Below are 27775 nucleotides of genomic sequence, written 5' to 3'. Positions count from 1 at the left end.
GTGTTGTAATCAGTAATCACTGATGCATAGGCACCCCTGCTGGGAATACCAGAGATAAAAGATATCCTATTAACTATTTGAAGAGCTACAGTCAGGGGAAAACATTAATCACACACAGCTCTTAAACAAAATGATATTACTAGCAAAGAGTGTATTACTTATGTTCAAACATGTTTTTAATGCAGGCAGAACCAGCGTTTGTAGAAATCAGGAACAGAAAACATACCAATAGTGATAACGGTCATAGTAACTACTTTTCGTAATAAGAATAGCCATACTGAGTGAGAACCAATGGTCCATCTAGCCTAGTATCCTGCTTCCAACAACGGCCAATCCAGGTCACAAGTACCTGGCAGAAACCCAAATAGTAGCAACATTCCATAGAGAATCCCAAAGAATAGCAAGATTCCGGAACCCCAAAGAGTAGCAAGATTCCAGAATTCCAAAGAGAAGCAACATTCCATGCTACCAATCCCAGGGCAAGTAATGGCTTCCCCATGTCTATCTCAATAACAAACTATGGACTTTTCCTCCAGGAACTTGTCCAAACATTTTTAAACCCAGATACGCCAACTGCTGTTACCACACCCTCCAGCAACGAGTTCCAGAGCTTAACTATTCTTTGAGTGAAAAAATATTTCCTCCTATTTGTTTTAAAAGTATTGCCATGTAATTTCATTGAGTGGCCTCTGGTCTTTGTACTTTTTGAAAGAGTGAAAAATGGATTCACTTGTATCCATTTTACACCACTCAGGGTTTTGAAGACCTCAGTCATATCCCCCCCTCGGCCGTCTCTTTTCCAAGCTGAAGAGCCCTAACCTCTTTAGCCTTGCCTCATATGGGAGGAGTTCTACCCCCTTTTCTAATTGTGATACGGCAACCAGAATTAAATGCAATACTCAAGGTGAGCTCGCACCATGAAGTGATACAGAGGCATTATAATATTTTCAATCTTATTTTGCATCCCTTTCCTAATAATTCGTAGCATCCTGTTTGCTTTTATGAAATGATGATCAGTGATAGGAGCTGAACAGTCTTTGATCCAAAACAGCTTAGAAGTAAAGAAAGATTAGACTAGAGAGAGAGAAAGAGAGAAATCTACAATGTTACCTTTGACCAGAATATTGGAATACCAACTCAAATTTAGCTTTTGTATGTATGAGCAGTGTCCCGATTTTGGGGTGTTTCATCAACCCCAGGGGCCCCACAGAACATTTATTTATTCCCAGTCCACTCCCCTCTTCACTCATGCATACACATTCTTTCCAGGGGAGCTGGTTCTTTCTAGGGGGAAAGCCATGGCATAGAGATCACTTCAAGCAACCACTCAGAGACAGATATGTGGTACTCCAACTCACTTTACTGAAGACAACAATATCATTATTAAAAGGATAATTTTGAGAAGATTAAGCAGTTAACTGGGAGAAAAGGGGAGGGGGCTTAAAGTTCCCCATCCCTAAGGGGAGTCTGGTCTAGTCACCCTGATTATAACTGGGCAGGCAACCAAGATATTGCTCTAAATCTGATTTTTCTCTTACTTTGTCCATCTGATTGAGAACGATGAATAGAGGAAACACAGGGGCCCTTTTATTAAGCTGCGTAAGTACCCAATGTACGCCAATTCTGCAGCCAGGCTACCGCATGGCTCTTGAGGTAATTTCATTTGTGGTGCATGTCCGCAATGCGCATCCGAAAAACATTTTATTTTCTGGCACGCGTCAGCAACGTGCACCAAGCGGCATTTGACGCATGTAGATCATTACCGCCTGGTTACCACGTGAGTCTTTACCGCTAGGTCAAGGGCTGACGATAAGGTCTGAGACCCAAAAATGGATGCACAGCAATTTTCATTTTGCTGCATGCCCATTTTTGGCAAAAATTGTAACAAGGCCTTTTTTACAGGTGCGCTGAAAAATGATTCTGCGCGTGTCCAAAACCCATGCCTACACTACCGCAAGTCATTTTTCAGCGCACCTTAGTAAAAGGACCCCATAGCCAGCTGTCCAGCAATTGACAGTGTTGCTCATCGTACTAGGTCAAAGCACTTAAGTAAAATTAAAATAAATGTATATTTTAATAATCAAATAAAAATAAAAGTACAATGAAGAACACATTAGAAAAGTACTTAAGCGAAAGGGATCTAGGTGTCGTCGTTGATGATACGTTGAAACCTTCTGCTCAGTGTGCTGCTGCGGCTAAGAAAGCAAATAGAATGTTAGGTATTATTAGGGATGGAATGGAAAACAAAAATGAGGATCTTATAATGCCTTTGTACATAAGTATTACCATACTGGGACAGACCAAAGGTCCATCAAGCCCAGCATCCTGTTTCCAACAGTGGCCAATCCAGGTCACAAATACCTGACAAGATCCCCAAAAAAGTACAAAACATTTTATACTGCTTATCCCAGAAATATTTTCCCCAAGTCCAATTTAATAATGGTCTATGGACTTTTCTTTTAGGAAGCCGTCCAAACCTTTTTTAAACTCCGCTAAGCCAAGATCTGAGCTGAGACGAGAAAATGGGACAGAAGTTAGGTTACTGAATATATACAGTTCTTAGACTTCTTTGGGCAAAAATGTGCATCTTGGCCTATGTATTAATTGTTAGCATGTGCTGTTCTCCTCACTTCCCCTCCCCCCCCCCCCCCCCCCCCACTGTTTACAAAGCTGCGGTAGCAGTTGCTATGCGGCAATACAGACAGCGCACGACAGCCGCTAGCCATCCAAACCTTTTTTAAAACTGCTAAGCAAATCACCTTTACCACATTTTCTGGCAACGAATTCCAGAGTTTAATTACAGGTTGAGTGAAGAAACATTTTCTCCGATTCGTTTTAAATTTACTACTTTGCAGCTTCGTCACATGCCCCCTAGTCCTAGTATTTTTGGACTACCCATTCCACTCCACTCATTATTTTATAGACCTCTATCATATCTCCCCTCAGCCCTCTTTTCTCCAAGCTGAAGAGCCCCAGCTGTTTTAGCCTTTCCTCATAGGGAAGTCATCCCATCCCCTTTATCATTCCTCTACAGAGTTGCTGATTACATCATCTACTTGTACGGGGGGGGGGGGGGGGGGGGGGGGGGATAGAAGACCAGCTGATAATTCTCTTGGTCTCTCCAGGAGTGGTAGGTAACTCAAACCCCAGAGCAGAGGAAGGCATCAGACAACATGAGTCTCCACTAATGTGGTGGACCCCAGGCCAGGGCCACTGGGGGGCAGAGGGAGGCAAAATTCCCTGGGCCCAGCTTCCAATTGGGGGGAGGGCTCAACGCCAGCAAACTTTTTCCGGGTCTGTCTCTCTCCTGTTCCTGCATGCCGGCCAGGACCTGGATGATTGCGTTAACGCGATAACCTGGGTGACCTGGGATATTGCATTAATGCAATCATCCGGGTCTCGGCCAGCATGCAGGAGCAGTCAGATGCAGAAGGTAACAGAATGGGTGGCCCGAATGTGGGGAGGGGGGTGTTGCGAGTGTGAGGGGCGGTGTCACGGCTGCTCAGGTGGGGGGAGGTCTCTCTACGGGCCTGGTTGTGTCTCTTGGCGGCCCTGCCCCAGGCCATTCATTGGAGATGTTGCAAGATTAGACCCAATGAAGACACCAACTTCACTTCCACTTTACCTTTCCTCTTCTTCCCAATTTCAACTGGGTCTCTCAAAGCAGGGCCCAGCAATGCAATGAAGAAACTGCTCACAACCAGTGCACCATTCTTTCTGTTAGGTATTTCTTCTTCACCACTGTTATAACCCATCCACCAGCCCTAGAGCACTATAGAACATGCCAGTAGGGTTATGCTTCCTCCCCCCCCCCCCCCCCCCCCCCCACCACCACATCCTCACAGCTGTGCTCTGGCAATAAAGAGAATGACTGCTAGTTACAGCAGACTCATTTAATGATTCACTGATGGTACACCTTCCCTCCCCATGGGGGTATTCATTAAACAGCAGCCCTCTCGTTTCCATTTTCCCACTCGTTATGCGTAGCACCTGCCAGCTTTCGGCTTCTCTACTGTCTCTCTCTCTCTCATGTTTATTTGCTTCATCTGGTCTCGGTATTGTCAGAAATCGACACTCTATTTTTCCATCTAATCTGAGAAAAATGCGACAAGTTTAGATTTTAATTATAAACATGTAATATATTTATTTCTTGTGTTCGCTAGTCAACTCCTATTCTGTAAATTCAATCAGTGCACCTGTTTTCAAATTCTGTTTATCCATCTATCTGTCATCAAGTCCTTTAATTTAACTTAAATTGACATTTTTATAATTGCTTCTGCCAGACTAGTTCAAGACAGTTTATAACAAAAAAAAAAGAATTTATATAACAATATAATAAAACATTCCCACAGTACAATATGTAAAACCCAATCGGAGAGGGTGGTGGTAAATGGAATCTGCTGGGAAGAAAGGAAGGTCAGTAGTGGAGTTGCCTCAGGGGTCGGTGCTGGGCCAGTTCTGTTTAATATATTTGTGAGAGACATTGCTGAAGGGTTAGAAGGAAAAGTTTGCCTTTTTGCAGATGACACGAAATAGCAAATGGAGTGGATACCCTGGAGGGAGAAGAAATCATGAGATGAGATCTCAAAAATTAGAATGGTCAAAAGGTCTGGCAGCTAAACTTTATGCCAAGAAGAGCAGAGTGATGCACTTGGGGTGCAGAAATACAAAACAGATGTACTGGATAGGAGGGGAGAGATTGGTAAACTTGGCTCAGGAGAGGGACCTTGGGGTGATGGTGTCCGAGGATCTCAAGATGAGGAAACAATGCAACAAGGAGGTGGCCATGGCCAAATGGATGCTGGGCTGCATAGAGAGGGGCATAACCAGCAGAAGAAAGGAGGTGTTGATGCCCCTCTACAAGTCGTTGGTGAGGCCCCACTTGGAGTATTGTGTTCAGTTTTGGAGGCCGTATCTTGCTAAAGATGTAAAAAGACTGGAAGCGGTGCAAAGAAAAGCTACGAAAATGGTATGGGATTTGCGTTGCAAACTGTACGAGGAGAGACTTGCTAACCTGAACATGTATACCTTGGAGGAAAGGAGAAACAGGGGTGACGTGATACAGACGTTCAAATATTTGAAATGTATTAATTTGCAAACAAACCTTTTCCAGAGACGGGAAGATCATGGTAGAACTAGAGGGCATGGATTGAGTTTGAAGGAGGGCCAACTCAGGAATAATTTCAGGAAGCCACGTTGAGCCTGACACTGTTGGGAAACTGTGGGGTACAAATGAGATAATAAATAAATAAAGTATTTTTTCACTGAGAGGGTGGCAGATAACTGGAGTGCCCTCCCATGGGAGGTGGTAGAGATGAAAATGGTCAAGGAATCCTGTTTAGAAGGAATGGATTCAAAGAAGCTTAGTGGAAATTAGGTGGAACCAGTGATTCCTGTAATCAACCTGCACCAGCCTTGCAGGCTTCCCTCTACTGTGTCCTGCCCTCGATGACATCATTTCCTGTTTCTTCACTGGCGGGGCTTGGGGGGGGGGGCACTAGGCTACCAAGGCCTTGCCTTTTGGGGGGGGTCCGGGGGTCTACCGGACCTCCAGACCCTTGTAATGTTTGACAGGCCCAGGCACAATTCTCCCGCACTTTTCCCCAATGATCAACACTAATAATGCGCCTCAATTTGCATGTTATTAGCGTTGACCATTGGGAAGTTAATTCCCTGTGCTGTTCCGGCACTATTTTTATGACGCTGTTTCGGAACAGCGCGGAGAATGGATCGTCGAGTCCCCAGCCCTTTACGTTTGTTAATGCTTGCGTTCACACTAATGCAGTTTAGGATATGGATCACCGATTCTCAGCTCTAGTACTAAATTATGGGTAATTATGCATCGCTCATAAAATTACGACGTTTAGCTAACTCCTTGAAGTGTTGTAGGCCTTATCTATTTCATCTTTACAGTTTTAAACACTGAACAATACCAGAAGCTTTCATAGAGAAATGAACATGAAGAGATCATGCATTTTGTATTCAACTGCACATGAAAGAGGCTTTCTTTGTTGCTGTTCTACAATTAAATTAATCCCAAATGACAAAAACATAAATGAAATGTAATTTCCCCATCTGAACCTCATGTTTTCCTAACCGGCCATTTGAAGCTGCTGACCTGATGGCCTCATTCCCGCCAAATGGGATGCACAGCGTCGGGGTGGGTTGCATCCTGCTGCAAGCAATATGTCAGCCCTTTGCTGCACAATGGCCTGTGTAAGGCAGCCTATGAGTCTGAACAAACTGGCTCAGTGGGGGGATTTTAACCTAGCCCCTGCCTGACAGGCACAACAGCCTGTGTTTGTAAACAGAGCTGGGCAGAATTAGTGGGGGCCACTAGAACACTGTCAGCTAGTTAATTGGATGTCAGCGCCCTACTGAAAATATAGCTTAAGGAGTCCTCTTACAATAGAGGGTGAAGGAGGAGGCAGGAGGGTGGATCAGCAAGAAAGGGGAGATCTGTACAGCAGCTACATTGCTTAGAAAGCCCGGGAGCCCACCTGTTGGGATAAAGGGAAAACCTCTCCGAGGAACTCAGGAGGTCCCGCTTTGTAAAGGTCTGGAAAGAGATGTACGTTTAGGAATCCTTAAGCAAGCAAAAAGGGTAGAATATATTTTCTTATGCTGTGTACCCCTAAAGGTAGGGGTGTATGAGTGCATATATGTGTTTGTATGTGTGTGTGCATAATAAGAAATCAGTTTGATTTTGCGCTTGTTATAATGAGCAGGCAGAAATGAACACAGAAGAAAAGTCCTCCACGAGAGATCCAAGACAAGCAAAACAATAGACACAGGGGCGGACTAACCATTCGGGCAACCGGGCAGCAGTGGCGATCCTAGGTCATCTGCCACCCGGGGCGGATTGCCGCTGCGCACCCCCCCCCCCCCCCGGGTACAGCAGCGTCCGTCCCCCCAGGGTGCAGCACAACCCCCCCGGCGCAATGACATCCCCTCCCTGGCACATCAAGTCCCCCCCCCCAGCGCAATGACACCCCCTCCCTGGCACATCAAGCCCCCCCCCAGCGCAATGACACCCCCTCCCCCCCGGGTGCATTCTTGGCTGCTGGAGGGTGCAGAAAGCAGTCGCGCACCTATCGCCCACGGGTAAGAACGTCCTCTCCGAGAACGGATCCATGAAGGGGTGGGCCGAATCGTATTTTCGAAAAAGATGGACGTTTATCTTTAGTTTTGCAAATACGGTTTGTGCCGGGCAAATGCATTGGATGTGGGCGTTTTTGAGATGTGGGCATTTGTTTGAGCTGGGCGTTTTCGTTTTTCAGCTATAATCGAAACCGAAGCGTCCCAGCTCAAAAACGACCAAATCCAAGGCTTTGGGTTGTGGGAGGGGCCAGGATTCATAGTGCACTGGTCCCGCTCACATGCCAGGACACCAACTGGGCACCCTAGGGGGCACTTTTAAAAAATAGGAAAAAACATTAAATTACCTCCCAGGTGCATAGCTCCTTTACCTTGGGTGCTGAGACCCCCAAATCCCCCCCCCAAAACCCACTCCCCACAACTCTACACCATTACCATAACACTTAATGGTGAAGGGGGACACCTACATGTGGGTACAGTGGGTTTTGGGGGGTTAGAGGGCTCCCATTTACCACCACAAGTGGTACAGGTAGGGGGGGATGGGCCTGGGTCCGCCTGCCTGAAGTGCACTGCATTACCCACTAAAAGTGCTTCAGGGACAGGACCTGAAGGGGGCATGGCAGGGGCGGGGCATGAGGCGTGGCGGGGGCGGGGTAGGGGGCGTGACATGTGTCCTCTTTTTCAGAGGACACAAAATGGTAACCCTATGCGCGCTTATGTAGGAGAAGCTGGATACATATGTTGATTTATATTTTAGACCTTTACAGCTAGGGTAGTGAAGATTCAGGAACGTGCCTGCTGATCTTTTTGCGTTTCTGTTTGAACACGCATGGGACTGATCTTGTCTGTTATTTTTAAAATATTGTATACTCTAGTGTCTGCTGTCTTCTTGTTTCTTTATTACGTATGTTGATTTGTGATCCACCTAGTTGTAGGCAGACTAGAAATGTTTAAATAAAACAATTCTCAAAGCCATGACGGTACACTGTAAGCCACATTGAGCCTGCAAATAGGTGAGAAAATGCGGGATACAAGTGCAACAAATACATAAAATAAATAAATTCTTGCAGGTGGAAATAATTTTACTCATGGAAATCAAGGCTTTTGATATTATCCAACCTGTGTGCAGTTAAAAATCTGTGCGTTGATTAAAAACCACTTGCATACATTGGTCCACAGACTGCAGACGCAGCCCCTGGGGCAGAGAGGGGAGGGGAATTGAACAATGCCCCTAGAATTGAATATACAAAACTCTTCACCTTGTTTTCTGCTGAAAAATTAAGCATAGGCAGAGCAGTTGCAAACCTCTGAGGGTAGTTTTTTTCTTTGTCAAAATGTATAAAATGCACCCATACAGTCTGTACCCCAGGCTCCCAATTTGAAATATTTGTTTATTGAATACTGATCGTTATTTCGGAGGTTTTTGCCACCATTTACAACGATTCGTATTTCACACTGAAAGTTGTCTGTGCACACCTTGTGAACTTTAGGGTCTTTTCACTAAGACGCGCTGAACAATGGCTTGCGGTAGTGTAGGTGTGGGGTTTGGGACGCACGCCGATCCATTTTTCAGTGCGCCTGTAAAAAAAGGCCTTTTTTAAAATTGTTGCCGAAAATGGACGTGCGGCAAAATGAAAATTGCCTCGCGTCCATTTCGGGTCTGAGACCTTACCGCCAGCCATTGACCTAGCAGCAAAGACTCACGTGGTAACCGGGCGGTAATGACATACGCACGTCAAGTGTCACTTGGCATGGGTCTGATACGTGCGTTTCAAAATAAAAATGATTTTTCAGATGCGTGTATCGGATGCGCACCAAAAATGAAATTACCACAAGAGCCAAGTGGTAGCCATGCGGTAACTCCATTATGACGCGCATTGGGCGCGCATAGACGCTTAAGCAGCTTAGTAAAAGTGCCCTTTTATGATTTCTGCCAGATCCCATTGGATTTTGTGGAGTTAAAAAAATAATCATAGAAATAAAAGCACATTGAAAAGTAACGTAAGCATGTTCAATTAGCAGATGAAAATTACATCTCAGGTTTATTAGTAACGTACGTGCGTGTACATAGAAATACACATTTTAGTCCATACATTAACACATCCATTTTGATACTATTATACTTAAATTAAAGTTCAGAATGTGCTTTCAAAAACTCCTTCCTTGCCACATTCCTGACTGTATTTGCAGTCTGGATTGAGCCCCTTCCCCGCTGGTTCCTGATCTGCCCCTAGGTTACAGCAGGCCCCCGGTAGACAGCCTGGCTCATGCTACCTGCTGCTCAGGCTCAGATAGATTAACTCGCTGGCAGCCATATGGACCAACGACTTCACAAATTCCTCTTCCTTTACAGGCCGGACCAGCTCCATGGCGAGTTTCCCGACAGAAGCAGGTCCTCGGTGTTGCCAGGAGCACCTGTGCTGGGTGGAAAAGACATGACCATCTGCTGTTCCATGACTGATTTACCCACCAACCTTCATCTAAGTAGTTATAATACTCTGCACATTATTGTAATGGAGCTTAATTTCCCTTTAAAACCTTTTGCACCCTACATACGAATAATGAGAAAACCTAATTAATAAATGTTGGAAAAACAAATAATGATTTATCTAAATACTTGCATGTCTTTACTTATCTGCAAGGTAACAAAAGAGAAGGTAGAACAACGTACAAACACAAGCAATGGATGAAGAAAATAGAGCTGGGCCTTCAGGGCTGAGAAAAATGGAATCCTTTACTTCTGAAAAAGACCTGACACGGGCCATGTTTCAGCGTGAAAACGCTTGCCTAAGGGGTCTAGGTTGTTCTTATAGATACCTATCCACACCCATCCTGTTAGAATATCAATGATATGCTTTGATGTCCCCATGCATACCTCCGACCCACCCCCATCCTCCCACCCTGTCAGACTGTCATAGTAATGCTTGAATGTTTTCACTTATATACACTGTCAGCTAGCACATTTGCTTATTTCCGATCTGAGGAAGAAGGGCAACCTTCGAAAGCTAATCAAGAAATGTATTAAGTTATGTCCAATAAAAAAGGTATCATCTTATTTTCTTTTCCATGTTTTATTTTGTTTGATTTCTATTGATAACCTTTAAGAGTGGACTAACACGGCTACCACACTCCTCTACTTATAGATACAAAAATGCAATATAGGAAAAAAACATGAAGTCAGGGTATATCGCCCAAAGAAAAATAAAAACAAGTATCCACACCATCGTGCAGAATGCCATCGGTAAAAATACGTCAAATGATTTGGCGATTTTTTTACCGACAGCGTTCTGCACGATAGCCTGGATACTTGTTTTTTATTTTTCTTTGGGCGATATACCCTGACCGCTTGGTTTTTCCAATCTTGCATTTTTATATCCATAAGAACAATCTGGACCCCTGAGGCAGGTGTTTCATGCCGAAACATGGCCCATGTTGGGTCTTTTTTTTTAGAATTAAAGGACTCCGTTTATCTCAGTCCTGAAGGCCCAGCTGTGCTTTTTTCCTCTTTTACTTATCTGCAGCAATATTCAGACCCCGAAATATTTACTCCTGCTCCAGGGCTCACCTTCGCTAACCATTCCTAACAGTAGTAGTGCTACCTTATACAATCAATCAGCAAAGATACAAGCTACTGCACACATCCATAATTCACACCAAGCCATCATACCACACCTGCTACACTGGAACTGAGAGTAGAATAAACATAATTTCAATGTCTGTTTTACAATATGGTTATGGTTTATTTTGCTTAATATACCACCCTTTGTTCAATAACAGCAGAGAGTTTACAATTTGGTTAACAATCTACTATAATAAAACTCACCCTCAACGTTCTGAAGACAACGTTTTGAAGTCACTCAGTCACTCCCTGAAGGGTTCATGGATTCATGGTGGTGAAGCCACAACACTGACCATGTCTCTCTGCCCCGCCCTCGCATGACGGACCAATCAGAAAAAACACCCTCAACATTCTGAAACACAAAGGACCATCACAACACCGTTCCCAGGCAACACTAGGCAACGTAAGATGGACCAATCAGAGGAAACTACGTGACAATAAGGGAGGAGCATTCCCCAGCAGAATGGCTCATTATCTGTGCAGCACGGAGAGCACAGAACCACCGCTGGAACGAGAGAAGAATATTCCTGCTGTGGGTATGTGCAAAAATAGACCGGTGGGGGGGGGGGGGGGGGAAGAGAAATTTTTAAATGCCTAATGCCAGTACTGAAGAGTGCCAGAGGGCCCATAGCAAAGACTATATTTGGGATCGCTTGACATGGAGTCAGAGGAGCCGGAAAACAATGTGCCCGTCACCATCTGGGACGTGGGCGAACAGGACAAGCTGTGGCCCAGCCGGAAGGATTACCCGCGACCCAGCCAGCAGCAAACAGCGACCAAGGAAGGGGAGGATTTCCCTACTCCTTCCCTGCCTAGGAATCGCTGGAGACTGGCTGCCAAACTAACGAAACAACCGCACACCGACGCACCACCTCCATCATTCAAAAGGCATCCACTCTTTCTTCAACAGAAATGCAAATTAATAATACAAAACAAAGAATACCCGTTTTCTCACACAGCTACAGGTAACTCCCCACCCCCTTCCTCTTCCCCTTTTGCCAAAGCAGCCGTGCCCAACCATCCCCAGCCTCAGGCAAGCCGTCTCCCACCTCGGGGATTCCCCGAGCACCCGGAAAAAGACGGCGCATGTTCCAGCATTCCCCTGCAGCCGGCCTGAAATGGACCATATGCTAGCGCCCGTTTCATTGGTTTCGGAAATGGGCCTTTTTTACTAGTCTATAATAAAAGTCATAAAAGAAAGGAATGCCAAATTCTATAGTACAGATAAGAATTAGCCAGGAGAAAGAAAAATAAATGGACGAATACTCCCGGATCCTATATAGCGTACCTAGAGATCTGTGCTGAAATTGAAAAATGCACGTAACTTAATAAGCTAATGAGTGCTAACAGCACTTATCAAGCAATAATGAGCACTAATTGGCACTGATTAGAATTTAGGTGTACAACTCACTAAGCGTATTCCATAATGATGTGCACCGAACTTCTACCATGTGCAGGCAAAAAGGGGCGTGGTTATGAGCAGGGAAATGGGCATCTCATAGGCATTCTGCAACTTCCATGCCTAAATCTACATGCCGGGATTTATGCCATGTTTTTGTTGGTGTCAATGGATGCATGTAGTTTTAGGCGCTGAAGTATCGACTAAGTGTATTCTATAAATGGCGCCTAAATCTAGGCGCTTAATCGACACTGATTTCAGCGCCAATTTTTTTAGGCACCATATATAGAATCTCCCCCATAGTTACTAACAGAACTAACTTGATACAGTTTCAGAAATATAAACATATAACATACATTTAACAATCATACCGCAAAAATATGATAAATGTCAGGATCTATAGTGATACCTCATTTTGAACGTTCTTGAATGTTTTTTTTTTCTGGAACAGGTAAGTAAGGTTGACTCAGATTACAAATAAAGAAAAAAACTATGGACACCAAACTACTGACAACAACGAGCAACAACTCCCCCCTCCCCAGCAATACTTTGAAGAGAAGATCATCAGCTTACGGAAAAGTCCACCTATGGATGATACTGACCTTGAAACCTTTCTAGACAAACTCGACTCCCCCCCTGAGGAATTCCCAGAACATGGTCGACTTTCACCCAACTCACCAATGAAACAGTATCACAAGCGTTAACAAAATTCTCCAAGGCTTACTGCATGCTAAACACATGTTCCAATTACATCTTGAAAGCATTTCCTAATTGTTTCATAGACCAACAGTGGAGGAGTAGCCTAGTGGTTAACGCAGTGGTCTGAGAACTTGGGGAACTGGGTTTGATTCCCACCGCAACTCCTTATGACTCTAAGCAAGTCACTTAAATACCTGTATATAATATGTAAACCACTTTGATTGTAACCCCAGAAAGGCAGCATATCAAGTCCTATCCACATCCCACCTGAACTTTATGTTGCAGGAAGGCCGATTCCCACTGGATAAGGGCAACATACTGCTCATGCCAATCTCAAGGGATACCAAGAAAATCATTAAAGACGTCTCAAACTACAGGCCAGTAGCATCCATACCTCTAACAACCAAAATAATGGAAGGCTTAGCAGCCAACAAACTCACCGAATACATCAACAAATTCTCAATAATGCATGACTCCCAATCAGGCTTTAGGACCCACCACAGCACAGAAACGGTGCTGATTACACTACTGGCTAAATTCAAACAGGAAATCACAACAGGCAAAAACATCCTACTACTCCAGTTTGACTTGTCCATGGTTGATCACCAAATCCTACAACAAGTACTTGACAAATTTGGAATTGGAAGGAAGGTACTTGCATGGTTCAAGGGCTTCTTGACCATCAGATAATATCAAGTGAAGTCAAATTCTGTAATATCTCCCCTCCCTCAGAAAGCGGAGTGTGGAGTCCCCCAGGGTTCACCGGTCTCGCCAATACTATTTAACTAATGGTGGTCCCCTAGCCCAGTCTCTATACAAACAAGGCTTCAACCCCTTCATTTACACTGATGATGTGCCCATCTCTATTCCTTTTAAAAATGAATTATCCAAAATTACATCCAGAATAACGAACAACATAAATATCATGGAATCTTGGGCATCTGCCTTTAAATTGAAATTGTACAAGGAAAAAACGCACTGCCTGATACTTGCATCACCACAAAATACCAAACGCTTTACAACCATCAACACCATGGGACCATCCCTCCCAATAGCAAACAAACTGGAAATCCTAGGAGTTACCACTGATCGCAACCTATCCTTCGACACTACACAACAAATGTTCAACACAATCTGGAAACTCAAATGTATAAAAAACTATTTTCCAAGAGATGTGTTCTGCTCCCTTATCCAGACCATGGTCCTCGCACATGCTGACTACTGTAATGGAATCTATGCAGGATGTAAGGAACAAACCTTGAAGAAATTACAAACAGCACAAAATACAGCAGCTAGATTCATATTCGGAAAAAACCTGATTTGAAACCACGAGTCCTCTACTCCGAAAACTACACCTGTTATCAATCAAAGCACGCATATCCTTCAAGATCTTATCTTGCCGGGCTACATGACCAGCCTAATAGATCTACCAATTCACGACACAACCAAAAGTGTAAGATAATACCTTACCCTCCACTTATCTAGATGCCATGGCCTAAAATGCAAATCCACATATACAACTTTTTTTAGACATATTAAACGCAAGAAGCCGGCAAAAGAATTAGTTGGACCGCTGGATGACCGAGGGGTAAAAGGGGCACTCATGGAAGACAAAAGTCATAGCAGAGAGATTAAATGAATTCTTTGCTTCAGTCTTCACTGACAAAGATTTGGGAGAGACACTGGTGCCAGAAATGGTATTCAAATCTGTATAAAACTGGAAGACGTAATGGCGCAATTTGAAAAATTGAAGAATAGCAAATCACCTGGACTGAATGGTATTCATCCCAGAGTACTAATAGAACTGAAAAATGAACTTGCAGAGCTATTGTTAGTAATATGTAATTTATCTTTAAAATCAAGCATGGTACCCGAAGATTGGAGGGTGGCCAATGTAATGCCGATTTTTTAAAAAGGTTCCAGAGGTGATCCGGGAAATTATAGACCAGTGAGCCTGAGCAAAATGGTAGAGACTATTATGAAGAACAAAATTACAGAGCATGGATTAATGAGACAAAGCCAACACGGATTTAGTGAAGGGAAATCTTGCCTCTAGATCATTTATAAATATGTTAAAAAGCAGCGGTCCCAGCATAGACCCCTGAGGAACCCCCCTACCTACCCTTCTTCATTGAAAATATTGACCATTTAACCCTATTCTCTGTTTTCTTTTAGCCAGTTTTTAATCCACAATAGAACACTATCTCCTACCCCATGACTTTCCAATTTCCTCTGGAGTCTTTCATGAAGTACTTTTTCAAACACCTTTTTGAAAATCCAGATACACAATATCAACAGGCTCACCTTTATCCACATGTTTGTTCACCCTTTCAAAGAAAGGCAGTAGATTGGTGAGGCAAGATTTCCCTTGACTAGTTGGTTTTGTCTCATTAATCCATGCTTATGTATGTGCTCTGTAATTTTACAGTACTCTCTACCATTTTACCTGGCACTGATGTCAGGCTCATTGGTCTATAATTTCCCAGATCACATCTGGAACCCTTTTTAAAATCCCTCCAATCCTCTGGTACCTTGCTCTGCTTCATTTTTCAATTCTGTCAATATACCATTGACAGGCCTCCTTCCCAGAACATCACCAAGACCCTCTCCCCTGCCTCAGATCATCCTTGCTCTCAGAACACCCCCCCCCCTGAGTCTTCTCCCTCCCTCATTCTCTTCCTCCTAAAGCATCCTTCCCCTCCCCAGGGGGGGCCTCCCAGGCTTACCTGCTTAGTTTTTGGTGGTGGTCTAATGGAGGAATGAATGTGACATTCTGGGAAGTAGGGAGTGGGGATCAGAAGGGTGGGTTGGTAATGTTCCAGGGGGCAGAAGGGAGGGAGAGAGTATTGGAAAAACTTCAGTCAGGTGAGGAAAACTATTGAACCTAAAATTTACTTCCTACTGCGTTACAGCTTAGGGGCCACTATCCCCTCAGTGATCACCCCATCCCTGAAGGGTGGCCTCGCAGTTGAGTACCGGCACCTTTTCCATTGTCTGCTAAAATCGACCCATGGTCCCCAAGTTTTAATGAAAGAGCTCAGGCTCTACACACCAATTCTGCCTTGTCATTGATTCTGTGACTGGTTGTAGGGGGCCTGGCTATTGTGGGGTGGGTCACTCAGTGATCACCCAACCCCTGTAGGGTGGCCTCGCATTTGAGTACAGGCACCTTTTGCATTGTCTGCTAAAATCGACCCATGGTCCCCAAGTTTTAATGAAAGTGCTCAGGCTCTACACACCAATTCTGCCTTGTCATAGATTCTGTGACTGGTTGCAGGGGGCCTGGCTATTGTGGGGTGGGTCCCTCGGTGATCACCCCACCCCTGAAGGGTGGCCTCGCATTTGAGTACAGGCACCTTTTGCATTGTCTGCTAAAATTGACCCATGGCCCTCAAGTTTTAATGAAAGAGCTCAGGCTCTACCCACCAATTCTGCCTTGTCATAGATTCTGTGACTGGTTGCAGGAGGCCTGGCTGTTGTGGGGTGGGTCCCTCAGTGATCACCCCACCCCTGAAGGGTGGCCTAGCGTTTGAGTACCGACACCTTTTTTGCTAGATAAAATGCACTGAGTAAGTCACACATTCATATGCTATAGTGTGTTACAGAAACATTTGTTTTTTTTATGTGATCATAGTTCTTCACAGAATCATCAGACTCTAGATCTTATGAAAAATTCATTTGTTTCAATCATTGCACATTTTAAACTTTTTGTAAACTTTTTTTTTTAATCCCAAACGTGTGGTATTTCACCAAACGCTAAAACTCTCGCCGCATCTCAAGAAAGGTATAGTAGAATTGGAAAAGGTGCAGCGAAGGGCGACTAAAATGATAGCGGGGATGGGACGACTTCCCTATGAAGAAAGACTAAGGAGGCTAGGGCTATACAGCTTGGAGAAGAGACGGCTGAGGGGAGACATGATAGAGGTATATAAAATAATGAGTGGAGTGGAACAGGTGGATGTGAAGCTTCTGTTCACGCTTTCCAAAAATACTAGGACTAGGGGGCATGCGATGAAACTACAGTGTAGTAAATTTAAAACAAATCGGAGAAAATGTTTCTTCACCCAACGTGTAATTAAACTCTGGAATTCGTTGCCGGAGAAAGTGGTGAAGGCGGTTAGCTTAGCAGAGTTTAAAAAGGGGTTGGACGGTTTCCTAAAGGACAAGTCCATAAACCGCTACTAAACGGACTTGGAAAAATCCAAAATTCCAGGAATAACATGTATAGAATGTTTGTACGTTTGGGAAGCTTGCCAGGTGCCCTTGGCCTGGATTGGCCGCTGTCGTGGACAGGATGCTGGGCTCGATGGACCCTTGGTCTTTTCCCAGTATGGCATTACTTATGTACTTATGTAATCCAAAAAAAAAAAATCACATATCTTATAATGTTCACTGGGTCCCGTCATGTTTCGCATGTCGTTGTTTCAAGGTACGCAATCCAGCATGATTTTCCAAATAATCTGCCAAAGTCCTAGTTTGCGCAAAGTCTTTCAACTAATTTAGGCATCGTCACTTACTTGGCATAACCGCCCGTGGCTAAATTTAGTTACGCGGACAGGCACTCAGCGTTTTCTATACACCACATGGAAATTTACGTGTATTCTAAAAATTACGCCTAAATCTAGGTGTGATATATAGAATCTATATGTAGAATCTTGGCCCTGAGCACTAGGGATTTCAAAGGACACGATCTCCCCCCATCACCTGTATAAGGAATGGATATGAGCGCGGCTCCCTTGCCAAGGAAACATTATAAGGCACCACACCTTACTTCTTGAGACAGGAAGTCTAGGATGATGGCTAAGGTGGGGCTGGCACACTTACAATATTTCTAGACTCTTCTGAGCTATTACTGCCTCACTACAAAAGCCTCACAGGGTGTCCGGCACATCACGCATTGCACGGAGGCAGCTACTAACCTGCTTGGATATTTGTGGTCACGCAAGATTAGTTACAGTTCCTAAGCTCTCAAACGAAGAAAGGTCCAAGACCAGGAGGGTTCAGACAGAGGTTCTGCTACCGCTCAGAAGCCAATGTGGATCTGTAGGACAGATCAATAAGAAACCTGCCCTAAACAAGGTTTGCTCTTCCTGTCCTGCAAAAAATGTAAAAGCATTAAATAAAAGAGAAATAAAGGACCATCTAATTCAAAAGGAAATACCCTCTAGCACATGTAATCTCATCCTTTTTGTTACCAGAGCCTGTGTAAACTGTGTATTCAGGGCTCAAGAACTTGCCCCTCCTTTTCCAAATTAGAGAAACTTTCCAAACGGTACTGTAACACCCCCTTTGGCATCCGAGATCTGAATACCACATTAATAACAACTGACCAGTCTCGTGGGGGCTCTGTTTCTGAAAAGGCATTTAACAAAACAAACGTTTCTTTAGAAGAAAAAAAAATAAGTCAGCATTGTTCGTTCACAATAGGACTAGGGGTATTTAAGTTGTGCTGGAATTTAAGGAACATTTTGTAAGGCATGCAGACAACAACAAAAAAAATAAAATCCATTGTATACAATAGCATAACATGAGGAAAGCGGTACCTGAATTAGCCTCTCAGTGGAGAATTAAGCTGGACAACTATCGCCCACGTCAGACACTGGAGCCTGGAAGAGGGGGGTCAGATAATTCTCACTATGGGGTCTGAATATAGGAGATTCAGGTTACTCCCAACAATACACACACACACACATACTCACACTTTGTCACAGTAGAAAGGAACCATAAGCACTGAAGAGGAAAAATCCATTTCTGAAATGGACCCCAAATTATTTATTTATTAGGATTTATTTACCGCCTTTTTGAAGGAATTCGCTCAAAATAAGGTGTTAAGGGAGACCAGCTGGTACCGGTTTGGCAAAACAAGGCTTGTTCTGGCCTCATTCGATGTACATGGACCTTGGTACTATGGGGTACAGCTATCTAGAATTTTTCACACAGTGCAACGGAGGGAAGTGGGTCTTGGATCATGCGCTACACAATGCTATCAGGCTTCTTTTTTTCCAAACACAAATGCACTTTCATTTTTTTGGATTTTACTCACACCTTTTTCAGTAGTAACTCAAGGTGTGTTATATTGGGTATTTCCCTGTCAGGCTCATAATAGGTAGCCCCTCCTTACCTCTCTACCCTCATCTCCCCCTACATTCCTACCCGTAACCTCCGCTCTCAAGACAAATCCCTCCTTGCAGTACCCTTCTCCACCACCGCCAACTCCAGGCTCCGCCCTTTCTGCCTCGCCTCACCCCATGCTTGGAATAAACTCCCTGAGCACATTCGCCAGGCCCCCTCCCTGCCCATCTTCAAATCCTTGCTCAAAGCCCACCTCTTCAATGTCGCCTTCGGCACCTAACCACCATACCTCTATTCAGGAAATCTACACTGCCCCAACTTGACATTTCGTCCTTTAGATTGTAAGCTCCTTTGAGCAGGGACTGTCCTTCTTTGCTAAACTGTACAGCGCTGCGTAACCCTAGTAGCGCTCTAGAAATGTTAAGTAGTAGTAGTAGTAATTTCGTACCTGAGGCAATGGAGGGTTAAGTGACTTGCCCAAGATTACAGGGAGCAGCAGTGGGCTTTGAACCGGCCCCCTTTGAATGTCAAGACTGGTTGTCAAGACTGGCTACTCTTTCAGTTGCTGTGTCCTGGGTGAATTTGCATCTAGATTTCTCACAGGGTCTGATCCCTGAGTGGGCGCCATTTTTACCAGTTGGTGCTTACTGGTGAGTATCTGACATTAAGGTTGGTATCCCAGGATAGGCATGCCATCCAAGGACTTTGTGAAAGTGGAATCATTGTTCAAGATGGGTTGTATATGCACTGCCGTGGGAAGTCGGGGCGGGGGCTGATTTTGTTCAGGGGGAGGCAGAGTGAAGCCTGCTTTTGTTCGGGGGGGGGGGGGGGGGGGGGGAGTGCATACCGTTGTTTTCAGCTCCTGCCAGAACCATGTGGTGAATTTCAGCCACAGATTCAGTTTCAGCCCAAACTTTTTTTTTTTAAGCAGTTTCAGTCAGCCTCTAGTTCAGGGCTTCTCACCCCAATCCTCGGGGCACATCATTGGGTTTTCAGGATATCCACAATGAATATGCATGAGATACCTTTAATACCACCGCCCCCCCCCCCCCCCCCCCCCCCCCCCCCCCCCCTAGGAACCACTGGTGGTTCCCAAACCTGGTCCTAGAGGCAACCCAGCCAGTCAGGTTTTCAGGCTATCCACAATGAATATGCATGAGATAGACTGACATGTACTTCCTCCTTGGTATCAAAAGTATCTCATGCATATTCGTTGTGGATATCCTGAAAACCCGATGGCCTGCTCTTATTCTATAATAGTCAAAATGAGTGTGGCGATAGTCTACCAATACAACTTTAATACTTACAAAACTAGCTAATGGTAGAGCTTAAGACTCACAGTGCCAATAACTATTAATTGGTATTGGAGAAGTCTCATACGGTCACTTAGGCAACTTTTTTACCACCAATCAGGTGAGCCTATATAGCGTAACAATTTATAATCATCGACAACCTCCAACCTTCCGTAATACAGTGTAGCGTGCAACAGTGTCAAGTGTTCTTTTTTTGCTGTTGTTCTTTTAATTCTTTTTATCTTTTTTTTTAGTATTTTTAAATTTTTGTACAGGTTGTGATCCTAATTGCTCACAATATCTTGCATGTCTTCACATCTTTCTCACATTCTAATGATATGACTGCACTTATATTCTCTTTTTTTCTTTCTAAGTGACCGTATGAGACTTCTCCAATACCAATTAATAATTATTGGCACTGTGAGTTTTATACTGTACCATTAGCTTATTCTATAAAAGGCAGTGGTTCCCAGTGGCGTTCCTAGGGTGGCTGACACCCGGGGCGGATCGCCGATGTGCCCAACCCCGGGTGCAGTGCCCCCCCCCATGAAGCGACACCTCCCCCCCCCCCCGGTGAAACGACACCCCCCCGGGTGCATTTTTACCTGCTGGGGGGTGCCACACACCTGTCGGCTTCGCTGGTTCCATGCTCCCTCTGCCCCGGAACAGGAAGTAACCTGTTCCGGGGCAGAGGGAGCACGGAACGAGCGGCACCAACAGGCGCGTGGCACCCCCCCCCCCAGCGGCGTGCACCTGGGGCGGACCACACCCGCCCCCCCCCCCCCCCTAGGAACGCCACTGGTGGTTTCCAAACCTGGTCCTAGAGGCAACCAGGGCCGTGCCGATGCGGTAAGCGGGGTAAGCACCGCAGGAGGGCGCCCACCTCTGGAGGGCACCGCCGCAGTGCTTACCCTCGCCCCGTGCCGCCGAGGCCTTTAAATCTTTTACTTGCAGTCGCAGCAGCGTCTGTGAAAACGGAGCGCTGCCGACGTCTCCCTTCCCTTGCACTCGTTGGTTCCCTCAGTGTCCCGCCTTCTTCTGACGTCAGAAGAAGGTGGACACTGAGGGAACCAAGAGCGCGAAGGGAAGGGAGACGTCGGCAGCGCTCCGCTTTCACAGACGCTGCTGCGACTGCAAGTAAAAGATTTAAAGGCCCCAAGGGCGCGCAGCGATCATCTTCACGGGGGGGGGAGAGGGTCGCGCGCGCGCCAACTGTTCTTCTGCGGGGGGGGCGGCATAGACCCTTGACACGGGCCTGGAGGCAACCCAGCCAGTCAGGTTTTCAGGATATCCACAATGAATATTCATGAGAGAGATTTGCATGTAGTGAAGGCAGTGCATGCAAATCTCTCTCATGAATATTCACTGTGGTTATCCTAGACACCTGACTGGCTGGAGTGCCTCCAGGACCAGGTTTGGGAACCACTGTAAAATAGGATATACTACTACTACTACTACTATTTAGCATTTCTATAGCGCTACAAGGCATACGCAGCGCTGCACAAACATAGAAGAAAGACAGTCCCTGCTCAAAGAGCTATGTAATAAAAGTGAGCCAAGTATAGGACAATCAAGCCATTGTGACATCACTGATGAGGTTGGCTCTTATTGGTGGCCTGAGGCATTATGACATCACAATATCACCTCTGATTACAAGAGACTACTACTACTAGTATTTAGCATTTCTATAGCACTACAAGGCATACGCAGCGCTGCACAAACATAGAAGAAAGACAGTCCCTGCTCAAAGAGCTATGTAATAAAAGTGAGCCAAGTATAGGACAATCAAGCCATTGTGACATCACTGATGAGGTTGGCTCTTATTGGTGGCCTGAGGCATTATGACATCACAATATTAGCTCTGGTTACAAGAGACTACTACTACTACTATTTAGCATTTCTATAGTGCTACAAGGCGTACGCAGCGCTGCACAAACATAGAAGAAAGACAGTCCCTGCTCAAAGAGCTTACAATCTTGTAGTGTTGCATATATACAAAATAATCATTCGCAGCTGCTATATAATTATTGGTCTTGCTGTCTTACACATCACAGTTTTAAAGTGAAGCGTGAGCAGCAACCACAGCTGCCGATAATCGTAAACTACAGCAGGTGGGAACTCTTAAGTTCAATTTCCCAACTCATGGCATTGGAGGGCAAGATTACATACAAGATGGCAGACGTGCTGCAGTCACAGAGTTCAGCAGCCTGAATCCACCTTCGTCAAGAAGTAATGAAGCTTTCCCTGCAGGGCACTGGTGAAGACGGCCAGGTGGGAGAGCGATGTGGAGGTTCTGTGTCAGCAAATACCTTCCATGCTCAGGGTGGGCATTAAGTGAGCACGTGGAGACATCTGCATGAGGGCCAGAGCTGCTGACACTTAATGAAAGCCTATATCTGGAGGAGAGGGATGTGAATTACAATACAGGCCACTAAGGAAAAATCCTTTTAAAATCAAGTGTACACATTTTGGCTTGATTTCATCCCTTATTTTCAAGCAACTCCGTGCTGCTTTGATTATCTATTAGGTATATTTGGGTGTTTTGAAGATTTGGGAAGGTATAATCATAAGGATCGGGGGGGGGGGGGAGGGGTGTTGGGGGTTAGCTTAGCGGGAGGCCATAAGAACGTAGTCCTTTGAAACATAGAAACATGACGGCAGATAAAGGCCAAATGGCCCATCCAGTCTGCCCATATTCTGTAACCCATAAGTTTTGCCATACTGGGACAGAGCAAAGGTCCTTCAAGCCCAGCATCCTGTTTCCAAAAGTGGCCAATACAGGTCACAAGTACCTGGCAAGATCCCCAAAAAGTACCCCTAACTCTTCCTTTTCCTAAGCGATCCCACATGCTTATCCCACACCTTCTTAAATTCTGACACAGTCCTCGACTCCACCACCTCCACCGGGAGGCCTTTCTACGCCTCCACCACCCTTTTTGTGAAATAATACTTCCTTAGGTTACTCCTAAGCCTGTTCCCTCTTAACTTTGTCATATGCCCCCTCATTCCAGAGCTCTCCTTCATTTGAAAAAGGCTCTCTTCCTGTACATAAATGCCCTTGAGATATTTAAACGTCTCTATCATGTCTCCTCTCTCCCTCCTCTCTTCCAGCATATACATGTTGAGGTTCATAAGCCTGTCCCTATAATTTTTGCATTCAAGACCGCTTACTAATTTCGTAGCCGCCCTCTGGACCTACTCCATCCTGTTTATATCTTTCCGTAGGTGCAGTCTCCAGAACTGCACACAGTACTCCAAATGGGGCCTCACCAGAGACTTATACAACGGCACTATCACCTCCTTTTTCCTACTAGTCATCCCCCTATTTATGCACCCTTCTGGCTTTGACCGTTGCTTTTTCTATCTGTTTGGAAGCTTTAAGGTCATCCAACACAATCACCCCCCAAGCCCCTCTCTTCCTTCGTACACTGAAGCACTTCACTTTGGCATAGTTATTAACATTGCTTGGTTTTTATTTATTTATTTACAAAGACTTGCTATACCACAAAGTGCCAAGTTGGCTTCTATGTGGTTTGCAATGAAAATAAAACTGTCTTAAGAAAAGGTACATTGTACTTCAGAGAAACATATACATTAAACTGGACTTGGGGAAAATCCACTATTTCTAGGATAAGCAGTATAAAATGTTTTGTACTTTTTTGGGATCTTGCCAGGTATTTGTGACTTGGATTGGCCACTGTTGGAAACAGGATGCTGGGCTTGATGGACCTTTGGTCTGTCCCAGCATGGCAACACGTATGTGCTTCTGTGCTTGGGATTCTGAATGGAATCTTGTTACTCTTTGAGGCTCTACATGGAATGTTGCTGCACTTTGAAATTCTGCATGGAATCTTGATATTCTTTAGAATTCTAGAATCTTGCTAATCTTTGGGGTTCTACATGGAATGTTGCTTTTCTTTGTTTTTCTGCCAGGTATTTGTGACCTGGATTGGCCACTGTTGGAAACAGGATGCTGGGCTTGATGGACCTTAGGTCTGTCCCAATATGGCAATACTTATGTACTTATTATTGACTGGACAAATAGGTAGAAATGAAGAGGTATCTTTTCAGTGCTGCTTTGAACTGAATTTAGGAGGTTTCCAGATGGAGTTGGACAGGGAGTGAGTTAAAGAGCCGAGGTCAGGCCTAGCTAATGGCAGTAGAACGAGGAATATCAAGAGCATAACAGAGGGAAAGGGTAACCAGAATGAACCTGATGCAGAGGAACGAAGCTGTCAAGAGGGTGTATATGGTATGAAAAGACTTGACAGATAATCCAGCGCACTTTGAAGCTGGGATTTACAAACTAAAATGTGCAGCTCAAATTGAATCCGGGCAGAGAGAGATAACCAGTGTTCTGATTGATTGGAGTACTGGCGTAACATAGTCAAAAGGAGTTGGTCGATAAAGTAAGCGAACCGCAGTAGATTGAACAAGTTGGAGGGGAGGGAAGTAGAGATGAGAGGGGAGGTAACTATTCTTATGATATAGGGGTTATCAATAGAAATCAAACAAAATAAAACATGGAAAAGAAAATAAGATGATACCTTTTTTAGTGGACATAACTTAATACATTTCTTGATTAGCTTTCGAAGGTTGCCCTTCTTCCTCAGATCGGAAATAAGCAAATGTGCTAGCTGACAGTGTATATAAGTGAAAACATTCAAGCATTACTATGACAGTAAAATAGATACCATTGGAGATTCTACATGGAATGTTGCTACTATTGGAGATTCTACATGGAATGTTGCTATTCCACTAGCAACATTCCATGTAGAAGGCTGCGCAGGCTTCTGTTTCTGTGAGTCTGACGTCCTGCACGTACGTGCAGGACGTCAGACTCACAGAAGCAGAAGCCTGCGCAGCCACATTGGTGATCTACAAGGGCCGACTTCTACATGGAATGTTGCTAGTGGAATAGCAACATTCCATGTAGAATCTATAGAAATCAAACAAAATAAAACATGGAAAAGAAAATAAGATGATACCTTTTTTATTGGACATAACTTAATACATTTCTTGATTAGCTTTCGAAGGTTGCCCTTCTTCCTCAGATCGGAAATAAGCAAATGTGTTAGCAGATAGTATATATAAGAGAAACATCAAAGCATTACTTTGACAGTCTGACAGAGTGGGAGGGTGGGGGTATGCATGGGGACATCAAAGCATTTCATTGATATTCCAACAGGATGGGTGTTGGTAGGTGAGAGGAGGGTAACTCTGTTTCTCTTATATATACTATCTGCTACCACATTTGCTTATTTCCGATCTGAGGAAGAAGGGCAACCTTCGAAAGCTAATCAAGAAATGTATTAAGTTATGTCCAATAAAAAGTATCATCTTATTTTCTTTTCCATGTTTTATTTTGTTTGATTTCTATTGATAACCTTTAAGAGTGGACTAACACGGCTACCACACCTCTCTACTTAAGATATAGGGGGAATTAAAAAATGTAGGCTCATAGATTATGCAGATACTGTTAATAATTAACTGTTACTGTACATGTTTGTTTCATTCTCAGTAAAGAGCTTCAAATGAAATCTATTGTTTAGTCCATTGTGAAGAGTACAAATCAGTCGCACTCCTTGTTCTCCTTTCTTAGATCCATGGCCCCGTCTGTTTTCATTTTAGAAACTGTTCTTTTTTTCTGTCTTCTTCAGTTTACATTACTTTTTTTCTGTCTTTTTATAATTTTGAAGTGTGACTAGATACTTTTATTGCACCTAATCCTTTTGGGGTCCTATTAAAAGTGATTTAACCAGGTAGGACAGGCTCCAGGCCAGTTAAATCACTTCTTTCAAAAAGTACAAAGATTAGGGGGCACTCGATGAAGTTACATGGAAATACTTTTACAATAATTGAGGAAATATTTTTTTCACTCAATGAATAGTTAAGCTCTGGAACTCGTCGCCACAGAATGTGGTAACAGCGGTTAGCATATCTGGGTTTAAAAAAGGTTTGGATAAGCTCCTGGAGGAAAAATCCATTGTCTGCTATTGAGATAGACATGAGGAAGCCACTGCTTGCCCTGGGATTGATAGCATGGAATGATGTTGCTACATTTGGGATTCCGGAATCTTGCTGCTCTTTGGGATTCCAGAATCTTGTTACTCTTTGGGATTTGGCTATTTTGAGGGTGGTCTGAGGACACAGTTGGCACAAATGCAGTTAAGTGCTGATATTAGGCACTTAGGGTGTCCTTTACTAAGTTGCACTAGAATTTTTAGCTTGCACTAAAAATCAGCTGATGCTAAACACTGAGACGCCCATTAGCATCTTAGTGTTTCACGCCAGATATAAATGCTAATGCACAGCACTGCGTAACCCTGGCAGCGCTATAGAAATGCTAAGTAGTAGTAGTAGTAAAAGACCTCCTTAACCACTTAAGTGGGCCTATTACAAAGGTACGCTAATGTTTTTAGCATGCGCTAAACGCTATAGATGTCCATAGATTCCTACGAGCGTCTCTAGCATTTAGCGCACACTAATCATTAGTGCATGCTAATAACGCTACCAAGCCTTTGTAAAAGACCCCGAAGTTAACTGGACAAATCGGAAGGCATAAAATGCAGCTTTACCCCCAAATAGGAGTTGCCCCCTTCCCAGACCCTCCCCTGAGGGCCTCCCACTCCCACCTGTGGTGTAGTTGGGGCAGGAGTGGTCCCCGGGTATTCCTGTCCATTCCAGCTCTGGGATATTGCTTCTTGTGGGATTGTAAGGTAAGCCTTGGGGTGGGGGTACACTTTATGGAGGGATTTTTAGCTCTGTGATTACAGTACAGAACTTCCAACACAGGGGTCACTTATGCCATGATGCAGGGGCCTTGTGTGAAATGAACCTCTCAAATGGTTAGGACTGGTGACACATGCCAAACTCTACGTGACACAACCATCTCATTTAATTGCCAACTTATAGAATAGGACATAACTGGAATATTGGCAGTACACACATATCTGCACACGGTCTTCTGGAGGAGTAGCCTAATGGTTACTGCAGTGGGCTTTGATCTTGGCAGCCTTGGTTCAATTCTCACTGCAGCTCCTTGTGACCTTGGGCAAGTCACTGAACCCTCCATTTCCCCAGGTCCAATAACCTTAGATTGTGAGCCCCCTAGGGACAGAGAAAGTACCTGTATCTAATGTGTACAGCATTGCATAAGTCTAGTAGCAAAATAGAAATGATTAGCAGTAGTTCTTGGTGCCTGACCTTCCGTCAGGCTCCTCTTTTTTTCTGTCTACCTTTAAGGTTCTTTTCTTCCCCCTTTCCATTCTTCTGTCTCCTGGTTCTCCTTCATCCCCCTTCCATTTGTCCATCCAGGAAAGTCAGAGTGGCAGGAGGTGAGTAGCTTGGGGACAGTGGGCACATGTTCCAAAAACTGGGAAAATAGGAGAAATAAATGCATACATGGCCTAGTGGTTAGGGTGGTGGACTTTGGTCCTGGGGAACTGAGGAACTGAGTTTGATTCCCACTTCAGGCACAGGCAGCTGCTTGTGACTCTGGGCAAGTCACTTAACCCTCCATTGCCCCATGTAAGCCACATTGAGCCTGCCATGAGTGGGAAAGCGCGGGGTACAAATGTAACAAAAATAAAATAG

The sequence above is a fragment of the Microcaecilia unicolor genome, chromosome 10, assembly GCF_901765095.1.
Source record: "Microcaecilia unicolor chromosome 10, aMicUni1.1, whole genome shotgun sequence".
Lineage (NCBI taxonomy): Eukaryota > Metazoa > Chordata > Amphibia > Gymnophiona > Siphonopidae > Microcaecilia > Microcaecilia unicolor.
The sequence above is the reverse complement of the archived record's forward strand: the minus strand, read 5'-3'. Positions refer to the sequence as shown.